This window comes from Nannospalax galili, unplaced genomic scaffold (assembly GCF_000622305.1).
Source record: "Nannospalax galili isolate Female #2095 unplaced genomic scaffold, S.galili_v1.0 scaffold169, whole genome shotgun sequence".
In the NCBI taxonomy this organism is placed as follows: domain Eukaryota; kingdom Metazoa; phylum Chordata; class Mammalia; order Rodentia; family Spalacidae; genus Nannospalax; species Nannospalax galili.
Genome location: NW_008360327.1, coordinates 5813578 through 5831625, shown reverse-complemented (window position 1 = coordinate 5831625; position 18048 = coordinate 5813578).

Here is an 18048-nt window from a genome sequence, read left to right as displayed (position 1 = left end):
TTTTTGAGACAGGGTCTCCCTGTAGCCCCAGCTGTCCTGGAACTCATTATGTAGACCAGACTGGCCTTGAACTCACAGAGATCCGCCTGCCTCTGCTTCCCGAGTGCTGGGATTAAAGGCGTGCACCACCACGCCCGGCAGCTTTCATTTATTTTTATGCTTCATAATAGTATGGACCTAAGAGGGAGTTATTTCAAGAATGGGACAAGTTTTAAAAATTGTTTAGAGCAAAAGTAACTTAAGGAAGCACTTAAGCTAAAGTCACCAAATGAGGAAAAGCTAGATTTACTTGCAGTGTTCAAGGGCTTATAGCTTTGTATGGGATCTTATTTGGCATCAGTGCCCAAATTAAGCTTAAATGCAGGCACAGCAGCAGGGATTTCTTAGGCTATAGAGTTTTGTATAAGCTAGATTATCCAGATTGAAGAGTTCTGGCTAGCAACTTGGAGGAATGAAAACAGAACAGGACACAGAGGCAAAAAGTACATGGACCACAGTTCCTGGCAGGATTGCAATCCTGTGGAATTATAGAGAAGGAAGTGAACAGTCTGTACCAATGCCAACCAGAGTCTCACATATGCCACTGGAATACACAGGCTCTCATTTTTCTCTACTGGATATTGGAGGCACACTAACCTTAAGCAGTACTCATCAGAACCGCATGTATATTTCTAAATTTAGGCTCTATTTATAGGGAAGAATTATGTCTATTCTTGAATCAATCTTTTTCTATCCATCAAAGAAAAGTGTTGCTACTTAAAAAATATATAGCTGATCCTTTCTGAAATCCTATCTGTGTTAGTTGTTTCTCTGTTTTTGTGATAAAACACCATGAACAAAGGTAACTTATGGGAGAGTTTATTTGGGCTTATGGTTCTGGAGGGATAAGCATGGTGGCAAATGTCAGGTAGGACAGCAGGAGCAAGAAACAGAGAGATCACATCTTCAGCTCTCTTGAACTCTCAAAGCCTGCACCCAGTGGCATGCTTCTTCCAGTAAGATCTCACCTCGTAAGGTTCTATGACCTCGCCAAACAGTGCCACTGACTGGGAACAAAGTGTTGAAATACTTGAGCCTATGGGAAATGTTTCTTATCCAAATCACCACACTATCTGACAGTAAGCAGCAGGTGGGGGCAAGGGAACAAGCTATTTGAAGGTTGGCTCCTTCTCTGCTATAAATGACTTTTAGTTCACAACCCACAGGCATTATTAGCTAGTCCAAAGCAACACTTAGTAGCAAATTTTAGAACTCATACCACAAATCACATGGGTTTTGTAGTTAATTCTATGGAGTAGTCCTATAAGTAGGACCCGTCTTATTACCGCTTTATAAAATAGTTTATAATAACTACATGTAAATGCACATATCAAAAGCACATATTTATATTGAGATTGGGTCATGACATTGCTTGTAATTGGTAAAATAACATTTTTAAAACATCTTCAGAATGATAGGCCTTGTTTCTCAAATATTTCCTAGTCAAGCCTATCAGTGGTTGTGCTGGTAATTATCTATTTGTTAAATGCTTGACAGACAGGTGATAATGAACAATGGGGCAGCTATTCTTTGCTCATTGAGCTCAAGAGCCACTTTATTAGTGAATAGTGTGACAGCGGGGCTGTATACTGAGATTCTTTTAAAATGGTGAAATCACAACTTAAACCAGCTACTGAGTGAGAAGACAACAGACAGAATCCAGGAGAAAACAGAGCTATACACAGTATTGCCTGAGGGTTATTAGTCCTCAGTGTTGGCGTGAACTTTTAATTCTTGTTATCATTTATCCCATTTATTTTTCATCACTCATGATACGGGTTGCAAATATGTAGTATCCTTACAGATAAGGAAACTGGGGCCAATTGATTAAGAAGTGTAGTCCACATTTCACCTAGAGAAAAAAACAGAAAATAACTCCAAATTCCTTCACTCCTCTACTCATTATTTTATTCCTTCAAGATTCTGCTTGCCAAGTTGTCTCGACGATGCTGGGATCAGAATTCATTGCTTAGATGCTGTCAGTTTTTGACTGCCTTTTTCACTTCTAAATCACATAGAAACACACTTTTATTATAATCTTCACTTGGCAGACTCCTTGTTTTTGATCGAATAAAATTGTAATATTTATCTAAGTGTAATTATTTAAGAGGAATATGGATTAGAACTCATAGCTTTCTGTTCCTTTACTCACATAACATTATCAGTTGTATGGACTTAAATACTGGTCACCAAAGAAAGCTCTCAGAGAGGCAATTGAGTCTGTCTGCTTAGTTCTTGATAGAAATAAAGTTTCGACGAGACTGAGTTCTTTTACTCCAGAAACTTGAAAACAAGGCAGACTGATCTCTATAAATATTTAATAGTTCATATTAGAATATAACTGTAAATTTACAATTTAATAAAGTATTAATTAAATATGAAGTATCAAAATAATCAGAATGATATGAAATTAGTAAAAAACAAATCGTAAGATGAATACTTGAGGCATATTTCAAGGAGCATTTAACATTTGGTTTTCTAGAATATGTGAATTCCTTTTATATCAGTGAAGGAAAATAAGAGACTACTGTTAGAAAATACTATGTCTAAGTCATTATTCAATAGTTAATATTTTTTGTCTTTTTGAAACAGGGTCCCCTGTAGCCCCAGCTGGTCTAGAACTTGCTGTGGAGACCAGACTGGCCTCTATCACACAGAGATTGCCTGCCTCTGCCTCCAGAGAGCTGGAATTAACGGCATGTGCCACCATACCTGGGTCTAGATAGTTTTTAATAATTGTCACCCTTATCTGTATTAGCTCAAACAATGTACACTGAATAAGTTTATATAATCACACAGGCTCTTTAATGCAAACAGTGGAATCAGGTGCATCTAGGTATCTGGTTAAAATCTGATTAAAATAACCCTAACCAAATATCTAGTATATATTTGAGTAAGTGGCTTAAACTATCTGAAACCACCTAAAACAAATGGTTTTGTACTTAAGTCAAATGTGTGTGAAGAAGCTGGCAGAGAACTAACCATTATGATTCCATGCTGCCATCATTTAAGAAGATTGATTCTATTTGCTTTTTTCATAATGTATTTAAAATATTAGACTGTAATTCAAATGAATTTTGCAAACTTCCAGCTTTGAGAACAAAACAACATGCAATCAGTAGGCAAGACCAGCCTGAAGAAATATTAGGTAAACATCAATTTGCCATGTGCTCAATGTTTTCTCTGAGTTTGATACCCATAATTTTACTTAAAATTGTTGTTATACATCCAACAGATCCTAAGTACTCTAATTTTGGCTATTTTTCCAAGTAATTTTCCTTTTAATAAATTAATATGTCTATATCATTTAACCAAATCCAGCAAGCTTGTTTTCACATGTCCTGTCTATAGGTATTCCAAAGGCTTTGGAAAGTGATGCATTCATATCTATTAACATGATGAAAATGAGTATTTGGATATGAGTCAGAAGATTTTCCCTCAAATCTAGTCTTCTAGATTTGCATGTCACTTCCTAACCAGAGATCTAAAGACCTGAGATATTTTACTTAAAATTCTTTAAATTAAGAAAAATTGAAGCCAGCAAGATGGCTCAGCAGGTAGTGGTGTGTGTGCTATACGAGCTTGGATATCGGTATTTGATCCCCTAGAACCCATGTAAAAATGGAAGGAGAGAAATGGATGTGCAACTTGTCCTCTACCCTGTACACACCTGCCATGGGACAGTTATCCATGCAGATACATCATGCATATACATGCACAATAATAAAAATAAAATAACTTTTTGTAAATTTTTAATTGAAGTTTTGTGTATTTCATACAGAACATCTTATTTATCTTTATGTCCCTTTTCCCACTGGCCCTTCCCATAGCCCCCCCAACTGGAATTCATACATTATGTCATTTGTGTTAAAGCTTAGTGTGTCAAATTAATGGCCCCAGATGTCCCTCAGTATAAGTTCATACACTGGGGTCTAGTTAGCCTAACTATAATCCCTCCCTTTAGGAAGATCAGCTCTGCCTCACCCAGCGGCAATCAGTTGCCAATAATTCTTCACTTAAGATTGGGGCCTGCTGCCCATTTCCACAGTTCTGTGCTGGGTTTTGTCTGCTTGAGTTTGCATGGGTCTTCTGCCATTATTGCTATAGGTTCATATGAGCAAGGTCCCAGGAGCCTGTAGGACTCTATTTCCATATGGTCATTCAGAGCACTCTGGAAAGGCAGCAGGTGTCTGTCCATTCATACCTGTCTTTCCATGTGTCAAAACTGAAATAAAGGGGCGAATCATTGTCTATGACTCTCTCTTACCATCAATGTGGCATCTTTAAGATTGAAATAAAGGTACAATGGCCTTAGCAATGAAAGATTTTGTTTAAATTTTTTTCAGAAAGCATTTGGTATCTGCTGAAACATCAAAAAATTAACATATTTGGGTTAATATATGTGAAGACATCACTCTGTTGTCACATGCACATTGAAATCATCTCTGCAAATTGCCTCTCCAGCTCTACACTTGATGGCAGTGTTCTGCAGCAAATCTGGAAACTGCTCAAGCAGGTTCAGCCTGGATTCAGATTTATTAGGAAGCCAGGCTCTATTTGAATGTGCACATTATTCTAATTAAGAGTTGCGAATGCTTGGTGAAACTCTACAAATGTCTTTAAAATGACCACAAAAGTCAAAAGACAGTGAAATATGGAGGCAAGTCTTAATGCAGACATAATTTTTAGCCTTAAACCTGAGTTCCCAAATTAACCAAATATGGAAAAGAATGCAATTAACATGTAAAATCCAAAGAAATGACAGCAATCACTTTTTCTGTGAATCCTGGGCTACTGTTTGTGTTCCCTAGCTCATGTGTTAGGCAAAGGCAGAGAAAGAGAAATTACAGATTATTTTGTATTCTCTTTGGGTCTTGCTGTATACCTATGTCAGTGTAGAAATCCAGATCTTTTAGTTAGGTGTTTAGGGCTCTCGAAGAAAAAAAAAAAAAGAATTATGGCTAGAAGATAAAATTGTCTAAGGTAATGTAAATATTTAACTTCAAATAATGTGAACTTATCTTACCATATGCGTTTCTGTGAGTCTGTGTGTGTTTCTGTGTGTGTGTGTGGCGGGGAGGCACAGAGACATTGATTTAGTGCACCCATATACTTATTTCTGCATATCACTGTTGGAACCACATTACACTACCATCCATATTTCTAATCCAAATGCTGCTCAAGACTGTAGACAATTAAATATTTGTAGTTACATTGAGGAAGCAGAGTGAATAGCAGGCTTTCTAGTTAAAAGTTTGTACATATTCACAGTTTTGGCATTTGTTAGTTTCAGATGGAATTGTGGCTGATGAAATTTATTCACTATTTTTATTCTGATGCATAAAGGGCTTATGTTTGTCTGCCATTATTAAGCAAACCATAGTCTTAGTGAGCCACTGTTTCTCAGGTGGGAAAAAGGCTTCAAAGAATCTGTGCAGGATAAAGTAACATGTTAGCTCCTAATAATTAGGTTAACTTGGTCCATATAACCTCGGTGTTTTCGGGTAAAGCAGCCAGATAGTAAATAATGGAATTGTCCTCAAGAACTTCGGCCTTTTTGTTTTCTACCAGGGTCACTTTGGATAATTTGTCCCAAAGAAACCACATGAAATCACATGCAGGAGAGTGATGTTGCTTCAGACTAAGGATTTTAAAAGAGTGAACACTACCGCTACATGGTTTGTGCAGGAAGTGGCAGATTTCATGGCAAAGCTACCAGTCTTTTTCTTTGTTTTCCTCTGTTCCTCTTTTTCTGTCTTTAATTAATTTTTTAATAAAAACTTTGAGAATTTCATACATTCACATAAGGTGTTTTGATCAAATCCGTGCCCACTCCATCCCCTCCAACATTTCTTCCTCTGAAGTGGTAACCCTAAAATCTTTTAAGTATTAGTTACAAGCTCCAAATATGTTTGACGATTTTTGGCCTTGGAACACAGTATGTTGCTAACAGGCCTAAGGACATTTTGACTTTTAGCCAAGAAACTGGCTATATTTCTTTGGGGTCTTTTTACCCTAACTGCCTAGCCAGTTCCTACCTCTTATTCTTATCACACCATCCTCTGAAGGGGTTACCCAAATTGCCAATAGGGAATAGGGATGCTGGTCGTCTGGCTTCTTCCATGCTGATCAGGGACACAGGGGGTGGCAGTTGGAGTACCCCTTCAGTGAGTCTATCTAAAAGACTCCCAAATTGCATAACTTTTGCCTCTAAGGGGAGAAGAAAGTCCTTGAATTATAAAATGGGAGATGTGAAGGAGAAGTAAAGGCAAGAGTAAAGAGCATTACAAGTTCTAGATAGAGAACTAGAAAAAAGTCAGAACTGTTCAATTTTCAAATGTTCATGAAAGTCCATTGGAGTTTCTTGACAAGGGCTTCCAAAAGCATCCCTCTATTGGGTTCTTCCTCATTTTTCTTTTGTTTTTCAAGGCTGGACTAGTTGGCTGGGAAGAGTGGCTGGAAAGAGTGGCTAGATATTCTGGTGAGGGTCCGCTGACCCTGCTTGGCACTCCTTTGATGAATGAGCACAACCGTCAACAAGCTCAATTGTGACTATGTTTAGCAGTCAGGCTCAGCCGAAGTCGTGATGATGGTAGTTATTTCAAACAGAAAGGACTGCTGTATATCATCATCTTATTAAAACGACCTGGAATTTAAAAGGATTTGGTGCTAGGGGCCACATATGAGGGAGAACATACCTCATTTATTTTTCTGAGTCTGCGTTACTTCACTTAGTATAACTGTTCCTAGATCCATCCATTTACCAGCAAATTTAATTATTTTGTCTTTCTTTACTGCTGAATAGTACTCCACTGTGTAAATATACCACATTTTTGTTAAACACTCGTCAGTTGAGGGGCACTTAGGTTGTTTCCATCTCTAAGCTACTGTGGAAAGATCATCAACAAACATGGTTGTACAAGTGTCCCTATAATAGGATGAGTCCTTTGGATATATGCCAAAGAGCAATATAACTGGGTCTGATCCTAGCCAATGTGATTGAAGTAAGGTGATACCTCAGGGTGGTTTTAATTTGCATTTCCCTAATTACTAACTATGTTGAACACTTTTTGAAATGTTTCTTAGCCATCTTTATTTCTTCCTTTGAGAACTCTCTGTTTAGATCTTTAGCCCATCTTTTAATTGGGTCATTTGGTTTCTCACTTCTTTGTTTTTTGAGTTCTTTGTATATTCAGGATGTTAAACATCAGATGTGTCAGTGGTGAAGATTTTTTCCCCACTCTGTGGGTTTTCTCTTCACTTTCTTGATTATTTCTTTTTCTGTACAGAAGCTTGTAGGAGGAAGTGCGGCCTGAACAACCAGCGTACGCACACTGCAAATGCACCAGAAACATCAGGCTGAGGCAAACCTGTGTTCTGCCAAAAGACATAGATATGGCTGACGGGAAATGGCCCGATACAGAAAGCCAATGAGTTTCCAGTTTCACATTGAGGTCTTTGATCCATGTGGAGTTGACTTTTGTGCAAAGTGAAAGGTAAGGATCTAGTTTCATTTTTAAACAGGTGGAGATCCAGTTTTGCCAGCACCATTTGTTGAAGATGCTGTCTTTCCCCCATTGTGTGTTCTTGGCACCTTTGTCAAATATCAGGTGGCTGAAATTGCGTGTACTCAGGTTTGGAACTTCAATGATGTTCCATTGATCTATGTGTTTGTTTTTGTCCCAGTACCATGTGTTTTTATGACTATAGCTCTGTAATATACTTTGAGAGCTGGTATAGTAATCCCCCCAGTATTGTTCTTTGTGCTCAGGGTTGCTTTGGCTATCCAGGGTCTTTTTTTTTTTTTTCGCCTCCATATGAATTTAAGGATACACATTTCTAATTCTGTGAAGTATGTCATGGGGATTTTTATTGGAATTACATTGAATTTATACATTGCTTTTTGTAGCATGGCCATTTTAACAATATTAATTCTTCTAATCCATGAACATGGGTGTCCTTCCATCTCCTGGTGTCTTCCTCAGTTTCTTTAACGATTTAAAATTTTCATTGTAGAGATCTTTGGAGTCTTTCATGAGGTTTATTCCAAGATATTTTAATTTTTTTTGCAGCAATTGTGAATGGGAACATTTCCCTGTATTCTTTCTCCAATTGCTTGTTATTGGTATATAGAAAGGCTACTGATTTTTGAAGATTGATTTTATAACCTGCCACTATACTGAAAGTGTAGTGGTGGAACTTTTGGGATCTCTTAGGTATAATATCATATCATCTGCAAAAAGTGGTAGTTTGACCTCTCCTTTTCTAATTAGCACTCCTTTAATTTCCTTTTCCTGTCTTACTGCTCTAGCAAGAGTTTCAAGCACTATGTTGAAAAGGAGTAGAGAGAGTGCACATCCTTGTCTGGTTCCTGATTTTCATGAGAATGCTTTCAGTTTTTCTCCATTTAGAATGATATTGGCTGTGGGTTTGTTGTATATAGTTTTACTTATGTTGAGGTATGTTACATCCAGTCCAATTCCCTCTAGGACTTTGAATATAAATGCATGTTGAATTTTGCCAAAAGCCTTTTCTGCATCTATTGAGATGACAATGTGGTTTTTGTCTTTGAGTCCATTTATATGAGTAATGATGTTTATTGACTTCCATATATTGAACAATCCTCGCATCTCTGGGATAAAGCCTACTTGATCATGGTGAATGATCTTTCTGATATGTGTCTGTATATGGTTTGCAAGTATTTTGTTGAGAATTTTTTCATCTATGGTCATTAAGGATATGGGTCTATAGTTTTCTTTTTTGGCTGTGTCTTTACCAGTTTGGGTATTAGAGTGATGCTGGCTTCATAGAAGGAATTTGGGAGTTCTCCCTCAGTTTCTATCATTTTGAATAATTTAGTATTGGTTAGAGGTCTTCTTTAAATGTCTGGTAGTATTCTACTGTAAATCCATCTTGGCCTGGGATTTTTTTAGTTGGGAGGCTTTGTATTGCTATTTCAATTTCCTCATGTGTTATGGGTCTGTTTAAACTGTTGATCTTTTCTTGGTTTAACTTTGGAGGTTCCCATGATTTCAGATATCCATCCATTTCTTTTAGACTTTCAGATTAGTAGTGTATAGGTTTTTAAAATAGTCCCTTATAATGGTTTCACTCTTTTGGTTGTCTGTTTTGATGTTTCCATCTGATGTTTCTCCTTTTATTTCTGATTTTGTTGGTTTGGATTTGCTCTTTCTTTCTTTTGGTTAACTTGGCTAAGGGTCTGTCTATCTTGTTTATTTTTTTCAAAGAACCAGCTCTTAGATTCATTGATGCTTTGTAATTTTTTTTGTTTCTATTTCATGAATTTCTGCTCTGATTTTTGTTATTTCTTCTCTTCTGTTGGGCTTGGGTTTCATTTGTTCTTGCCTTTCCAGTGCCTTGAGTTGCAGTGTTAGGCCATTTATTTGCGCTCTTTCCAGTTTTTTAATTTATGCACTTAGAGCTATAAACTTTCCTCTTAGGACTGCTTTTAATGTGTCCCAGAGGTTGCGTTGTGTTGTAGTGTCCTTTTCATTGAATTCCAGGAACTCTTTTATTTCTTTCCTAATTTCTCCTTTGACCGACTTATTGTTTAGAAGTGTGTTGTTCAATCACCATGAGTTCATGTAGTGACTAGAGCTTCATCCAGTGTTTGTTTTGAGCCTTATTGTTTTTTGATCCAATAGAATGCACGGAAATATTTCAAGATTTTTATATTTGTTGAGGTTTGTGTTGTGGCCCAGTATATGGTTAATTTTTGAAAAAGTTCCATGAGGTGCTGATTAAAAAGTGTATTCTTGGTGCTTGGGTAGAATAATCTTAAGATGTCTGTTAGGTCCATTTAATGTATGGTATCCTTTAATTCCTGTGTCTCCTTGCTTATTCTTTGTCCAGTTGGCCTGTCTAATGGAGTCAGTGGGGTATTGAAGTCCCCTACTATTATTGCATTGGGGTTAATCTGTGTCTTAAAGTTCTGTAGTGCTGTTTTTATGAATTTGGGTGCACCAGAATTTGGTGCATATATGTTAAGGATTGTAATATCTTCTTGGTTAACTGTTCCTTTGATCAGAATAAAGTTACCCTCCTTATCTCTTCTGATTAGTTTTACTTTGAAGTCTATTTGGTCAGATATTAGAATTGCAACCCTTGCTTGTTTCTTAGTGACGTTTGCTTGGAATATTCGTTTCCATCCTTTTACCTTAAGATAATGCCTGTCTTTGAAGGTGAGATGGGTTTCGTTCAGACAGCAAAGAGATGGATTTTGTTTCTTAATCCATTCACTTAGCCTGTGTCTTTTGATAGGGGAGTTCAGTACATTGATATTTATGGTTATTATTGAAAGGTGTGTATTGGTTGCCATCATTTTGATTGCTGTTTGTGTTCTCTGTGTAATTGTGCGTTTCCTAGATTATATTTTGGCTTATTTTCTTTTGTTGCCCCAATGTATAGTTGTTTCTCTCTCTGCTCTCTGTATTGCTTCAAATATTCTTTGAAGGGCTGGTTTTGTGGACATGTATTCTTTCAGGCTATTCATGTCATGGAAGATTTTTCTTTCCCCCTCAACTATAATAGACATTTTTTGCTGGGTATAGTATTCTGGGCTGGCATCTATTGTCATGTAGAACTGGAAATACCTTGGTCCAGGCTCTTCTGGCTTTCATAGTTTGCATTGATAAGTCAGCTGTAATTCTGATGGGCTTTCCTTTGTATGTGACTTGTTTTTCTTTTGGTGCTTTCTGTATTCTCTCTTTGTTCTGTGCATTTAGTGGTTTTACTATGATATGTCATGGGAGTTTCTCTTCTGATCCTATTTGGTGTTCTATGCGTTTCTTGTATGGGGATGTCTTTCCTTAATTTTGGGAAATTCTCTTCTACAATCCTGTTTAAGATCTGGTTAACACCATTAACCTGAAATTCTTCTCCTTCCTCTATTCCTATGATCCGTAGATTTGGTCTTTTCATGGTGTCCCACATCTCTTGCATATTCATTCCTGTGTTTTTAAAAATTTTCCACACTCTTTGCTTGAGTGGTCCAATTCTTCAACTTTATCCTCCAGTGTTGATATTTTGTTTTCTATTTCGTTCATTCTAGAGGTGAGGCTTTCCCCTGTTGTTTCAAGTGGCTTATTGCGTTTTGCACTTCCTTCTTCATTTCTGCCTGAGTTTTCTTCAATGTTTCTTCTATCTCTTTTATGAATTCATTTGGAAGTTTATCCCTACCTTCTTTTAGCTCTTTGATTTGTTTGTGTGTTCTTTAAATTATTCGAGTTCCTTGATCATGTTTATGATTGTTGTTTTAAATTCAGTGTCCTGCGTTATCTCTAGGGGGTTCTCCTTATCAAACTCTTCTACAGGATTGGTGGGCTTTACTGGGCACATAGTATTTTGGCTTTCAATTTTATTATTCTTTTGCTGTGGTTTTGGCATGTGAATTTCTTTTGTTGTTTATGATTCTGATATGAGAATTAAGTTGAAGTATGCTTCTGTTTGTATTATCCAGTTGCCTAGATCCTTTCTTTATTGGTTATGTAGAGTTGGTTGGTACAGGGTTCAGGTTCTTTCTGGTTTATTTTGGAGGGAACTGATGGCTTCAGATAAGCCAATCATGGGTGCCCACAGAAGCCCAAGTCAGGTTCCAGTCAGGTGCACTCAGGCTTCCTTCACGATGTGGAGGCAGGATCCAGGGTCTCTCAGTCAGTCCTGTGTATTGTCAACCCTATGCCAGAGGGAGGCCAGAGGGGGGACCAGAACTTGGCACTCTCTGGCAGTCTGCTGAGATGCCAGCCTTAACCTACCAAAGCCAGATCTGCTCTGGGGCCTTGGGAGGGGCCTCACAAAATCCCAGGTAAGGGGATGGTATGGTGCAATTAGATGAAGCTCATCACCATGTGGAGGCAGGCTCTGGGGGGGGGGTTTGTGAGGTTGTCCCCTGGGTTCTCAGGCCCTCTTGTAGTTGGAGGCCAAAGGGAGGCCAGAGCCCAGCACTCTCTGGTGGTCTGCTGAGGTCTGAGCTACTACCCCGATGGAGGTCCAAACCACCCTCTCAGGCTATCTTTATTTTTTAAGAATATATTTTATTTATTACTTTATCTGTATGCGTGTATTGTTTGCATGTAGGCAGGTGCAACCCTGTCATGAGGAGGGCTTTGGATTCCCTGGAACTGGAGTTACAGATGGTTGTTAGCCTCCATGTGGGTCCTCAGAATTGAACCCGGGTCCTCGCAAGAGCAGCTAGTGCTCTTAACTGCTGAACTGTCTCTCTAGCCTGTCTTCTTTTCTTGTGATCACTCTGTGATATTTCTTGTTTTGATGACAGCAAAACAAAGATACAAAAAATGTACTTAATTTTTTTAAATGAAAATTTAGAAACTGGTTAAAAATAGGTCAGTATATCAATTTGTATTTCTTAACATTTTGAACATCATTCTTTGAACATCGAAACAATGTGATCTTACTACATGAATAGAAATTCAATATATATATATAAAACAAACACATAAATACATTATAAAATTTATAAATTTACACTTACAAAAAATGTGTCCCTCTAAAATGGTAGTGTCTGTGGAGCTAGTTTGAATGAACTTCATGTTTGTCTAATTTCTTTCTGAGCTTAGATTCAAAACCAAATTCACATATTAGAAAACTTGTAGGCTTGTTTTACATATCTGTGTGGTGTTATTTTATATAAACCAGTTCAAGTTCTAGACACTTTATAGTTCTTATTTGTGCTTATAAGATATTTCTTGCAGGGGTTGCTTTCACGTTAAATAGCCCATTTTGTTGGGGACAACTGGTTTACCTGAATGCTGCTGAAAGCTTAGTTGACTAAGCACAAAAGTGTTTGTAGTGAAGGATGTTTACGCGTGTGTAAAGCTGCACAGACAGTACTGAGGCAGATAAAGGAACACAGATTTGATAAGAGAAGAGCACTCTAACCATAGGTCATAAGTTTTGTTATGCTTAACTAGTTTCTTTCTTAACAAACAAGTTCTCTGTTTTAAAATAGCATGCCAAGAGGTCTTGAGGAAGCTTTCACAAGATTTTCTGCACTGAGTAATGGTCTCTGTTTGTTTTATTTATGTAAGCTAAGGAAATAAATACATAATGGGACAGGAACCCAGGGCCTCTCTTCCCTCATCAGAAAGCCTCCTGGTACCAGACTCTTGAGATACTAAATAAGCTTTGTTTCTTTCCTTCATGTTATACATTCCCTCTTCAAGGATTCTCTGAACCTCTGCCATGCTGGATGTAGCACTATTTAAATGTAAATTCATAGAAATTGAAGGCTTTATTCTTTTACTAGAATTATAATTAAATTTAATATGCAATTTTTTATAGTATTGTGTCATTTGAAAGAATTGTTTTCTCATAATTTTCTCCTAGTGCAACTTTCATTTTGAGACCAAAGAAAGCGAAATCAAATGACTCCCGCGGTCTTATTCTTATTTCTTTGTGTTCCCAGCTAAACAGGATGTGGTTGTTTGCTTGTTTTTTACTGTTTGTTCCTTTGTGGTTAAGTCAAGACTATGATCTGTAAGTTCTAAGTCTCATATTTTTCAAAATGCTTACAAGAGTTCTCACTCTAGGCACACCAGAGCTCCCTCTGTCATCAATCTGTTTGTTCATCAAAAGGTGTGGTGTTCCTGTTTTTAATTTTTATTTATGTGTATGAATGTTTTGTCTGCATGTGTGTAAATGCACCTGTGTCATGCAATGCACATGGGTCCAGAAGAGGGCACTAGATTTATAGACAGTTGTTAGCCACCAGATAGATGCTGGGAACTGAACCTGGGTCTACTACAAGAGCAGCCTATGGTTTTAACTGCTGAGCCAGCTCTCCAGTCCCAAAAGGTATACAATGGTTTAATACCAAGTTCTTGTGGGTTATCAAGATTGGGGCAATGCTCAGTATTGTTTAAGGGTCTGTGGGACCCCTGATCAACAGCTTCAATAGAGGGAGTTCACCAATGGCACTGGGTTTTTTACTTTTCTAGCCTATGGTCTCTAGTAGGGGCAATGTCTCGTTGTCATAAAGTAACTCCTTTTAATCTCTTTTTTATAATGTATACATATTTACTTTAAGAAGCTTCTACAGTGGTAGATTTCCATATGGCATTTTCTAAGAGCCTTTAGTGTTAATTATTCCTCCCCATACCCCCTCTTCTGCCCTGCCCTCCATCTCCACCCCAATTAACCTTTCCTACTCTATTCCACTTTACTCCTTTATATCACTGCCTTTTATTTCCCTTGCTATGAAGCCCTCCAGCCCCCATCGCCAATTATTTGTTTCTTGAACTCCCTGGATTTTCCAGTTGAAACGTATATCTAAGAATTCAAGGCTAGTATCCAGCTATGGAGAAAATATGACATTTGTCTTTCTGCATCTGTGTTACTTCACTCAGGGTGATTGTTCCAGTTTCATCCATTTACCTGTAAATTTCATAGTTTCATGGTTTTTTGACAGTTGAATACATTCCATTGTGTAACTATTCCATGCTTTCATTATTCATTCATCAATTGATGGATACGTAGACTGAATTTCTTGGCTACTGTGAAAAGAACAGCAATAAACATCAATGAACAAGTATCTTTGTAGCAAGATATGGAGTCTTTTGTTATATTGCTAAGAGTAGTATTGCTGAATCATATGGTAGATCAGTTTCTATATTGTTGAGGAATCTCAACACTGATTTCCATAGTGGCTGCACCAGTTTCACTCCCAGATCCTTGTCAGCATTTGTCCTGGTATGTTTTTTGTTGCTAGACATTCTGACTGGGGTAAGATGAAATCTCAAAATGGTCTTAATTTGCATTACCCTGATGACTAAAGATATTGAACATTTTCTTAAGTATATCTCAACTATTTGCATTTCATATTTTGAGAATTCTATATTCAGCTCCTTGCCCCATTTTAACCTTTTTTATTGATTTTTTTGAGAATGTCATACAATATATTTTGATCATACTTCGATACCCTCCCCTATGCCTATGCAGTCAAATTTGTATCCCCAAATGCCCTTTGGAGTGTGTTTATCCACTGGAGCCTGGTTAACTTACCAGGAGTCTCACCCTTAAAGGAGACTGACTTTTTGCTCCTAGAAGCATCAGTTGTAGGAGGTAAGGTAGGTGTTTCTTACCCACTTCCCCAAATCTTTGCTGGGATTTTCACTGTCTGAGCTTAGATGTGACTTGTGCAGGCTGTCACTATTGCTGGGAGTTCATGAGTAACTTCCCTGCTGCCTGGAAAACTGTTTCCTTGTGGTCATACACCACCTCTGACTCTGACAATCTTTCTGTACCTTCTTTCTCAATGATCCCTGGGGCTTTGGAGGCAGAAGTTCGATACAGGTAGCCATTTCAGAGATAAGCATTCTGTAGCCTCTTATTTTCTGCACATTGGCCAGTTATGGATCTCTGTGTTAATCACCCTCTGCTGTATAAGGAAGTTTCTCTACTGAGGGTACACTAGTCTATAACAAGAAGTTATTAGGAGTCAGTTTAATACTGTGTTTAGTAGAATTAGGCTCTCCCCTGTGGCCTATGACCTGTCTAGCCTCAAGTTCCTAGTCCTGATATTAATGTCCAATATGGACTTCACCTATGAAATGAACCTTAAATCAGTGTTTGGTACCAGCACTATTAAAGCCAGCAGTTGAGATTAGGCTTTGAAGTCAGCACAAGCTTGGTTTCTTCTTATTTGTTCTAGAGCTCATGCATATAGTGTCTTCAGCAATAAGATTTCACCATTAAGATCTGGTAGGTAACCAAAGGCAGGGGCAATGTCCAGTATTGATTGAGAATATGTGGGACCCATGGTCAACAGGTTCAAAAGAAGAAGTCCATTCCTGGCATTGGGCTTTTACTTTGCTAGCCTATGGTATCTAGTAGGGGCAATGTCCCCCTGTTATAAGATAACTTCTTTTATAATTTATATGTATATAATTTAAGAAGCTTCTAAGGATAGGTTTCTAAATGGACTTTTCTAATTGTTTTTGCTGTTAGTTTTCTCTCCCCATATTTCCTCATTGGCCCTACTTCCTATTCCCTACCCCCTTTAACCCTATTTACTGCATTATTCCCCTTTCCTCCTTTACATCACAGTCTACCTCCTCTTCCCCATGGAAGCACCCCCCCAATGGCTATTTATTAGTTTCCTGAGCTTTCTGGATTTTCAAGTGGAAACATGCATATCAGATTTCAAAGCTAGCATCCAGCTATAAGAGAGAACATATGACGTTCGCCTTTCTGCATCTGGGTTACTTCATGCAGAATACTTGTTTCTAGTTTCATCCATTTACCTGAGAAATTAATAATTTTGTTTTTTTTAAGAACTGAATGATTTTCTAGTGTGTGTATGTGCCACACCTTCATTATCCATTCATCAACTGATGGACATAAGTTTTTTTTCCAATTCTTGTCTATTATGAAAAGGACAACAATGAACATGGATAAACAGATATTTTTTTAGTAAGGTATAGAGTTGTTTTGGGCATATTGCCAAGAGCGGAATTGCTGGATCATATGGTAGATCAATTTTGAGCTTTCTGAAGGATCTCAACAGATTTCCACAGTGGCTGCCCCACTATACACTCCCACAAGCAATGGATAAGAGTTCTTCTTTCTCCAGATCCTTGCCAAAATTTGTCATTCTTTGCTTTTTGGATCTTAGCCATTCTGAATGAGGTAAGACAAAATCTCAAAGTGGTTTTAATTTGTATTTCCCTGATGGCTAAAGTTGTCGAACATTAAATAAATATCTTTTAGCCATTTAGGTTTCATCTGTAGTGGACTCTCTCTTCAGTTCCTTGTCCCAATTTTTAATTGGGTTGTTTGTTTTTTTATGCTTAGTTTTTTTTTCTTTAGTTCTTTGCATATTCTAGATGTTAACCCTTGTCAGAGGTATAGCTGGTAAAGGTTTTTTCCCATTATGTAGGTTGCCCCTTCACTCACACGATGGTGTCCTTTGCTGTGCAGAATTATTTTTAGCTTCATGAGGTCCCATCTGTCAACTGTTGGAGGAAATGACTGTGCTCTAGGAAAGTCTTTTCCTGCACATATAAGTTTCAGCACATTCCCTACTTTCTCCTCTATCAGACTCAGAGTATGAGGTCTTATGTTAATGTCCTTGATCTATTTAGAGCTGAGTTTTGTGCATGATGAGAGATTAGGCTCTAGTTTCATTTTTCTACATGTGATTATCTAGTCAGATTAGCATCATTTATTGAATGTGCTGTCTTTTCTCCAATGTGTATTTTTATCCCCTTGTCAAAAATAAATTGGCTGTAAATGCATGGACTTAAATCTGTGTTTCAGTTCTGCTCCCCTGATCAATGTACCTGTTTTTATGTCAGTGCCCTGCTGTTTTTATTACGATACCTCTGTAGTATAATTTGATATCAGGGATGGTAATGCCTCTAGCACTTCTTTTATTGTCAGGATTATTTTGGCTATCCTGGGAGTTTTGTGCTCCATATGAAATTTGAGAGTTTTTTCAATTTCTGTGAAGAATTGTGTTGGGATTTTAATGGGTACTGAACTGAATTTCTAGATTGCTTTTGGTAGGATGGCTATTTTCACAATAGTAATCCTGCCAATACAAGACCATGGGAGGTCTTCCCATCTTTTGGTTTCTTCTTCAACTTCATTCTTCAATATCTTAAATTTTTTTTGAAGACCCTACATGCACAATCAATAGAAAAACATGGAGAAATCAAGATGGTACTGACTTCAAAGCTTAGTCTCTACTGGATAACTTTCACAGTGATGCAAGGTATTATGTATACTACCAGAAGATAAAAAGAATCCTTAACCTTACCCAGCTGTGAAACCTGCAAGCTTCAGCAATATCTGGTCTGGCAAGATATGATCTCTGGTACAATGGTGGCACAAATACTATGGGAGTTACCAATCACTTTCTAATTATATTTAAAGTCCTCTTTATATGATATTAGGCCTAGGAATTTGTAGCTAGACAGGCCACAGGTCATGAGAAGAGCCTAATACTATTATTCTATTAAATGATATAGT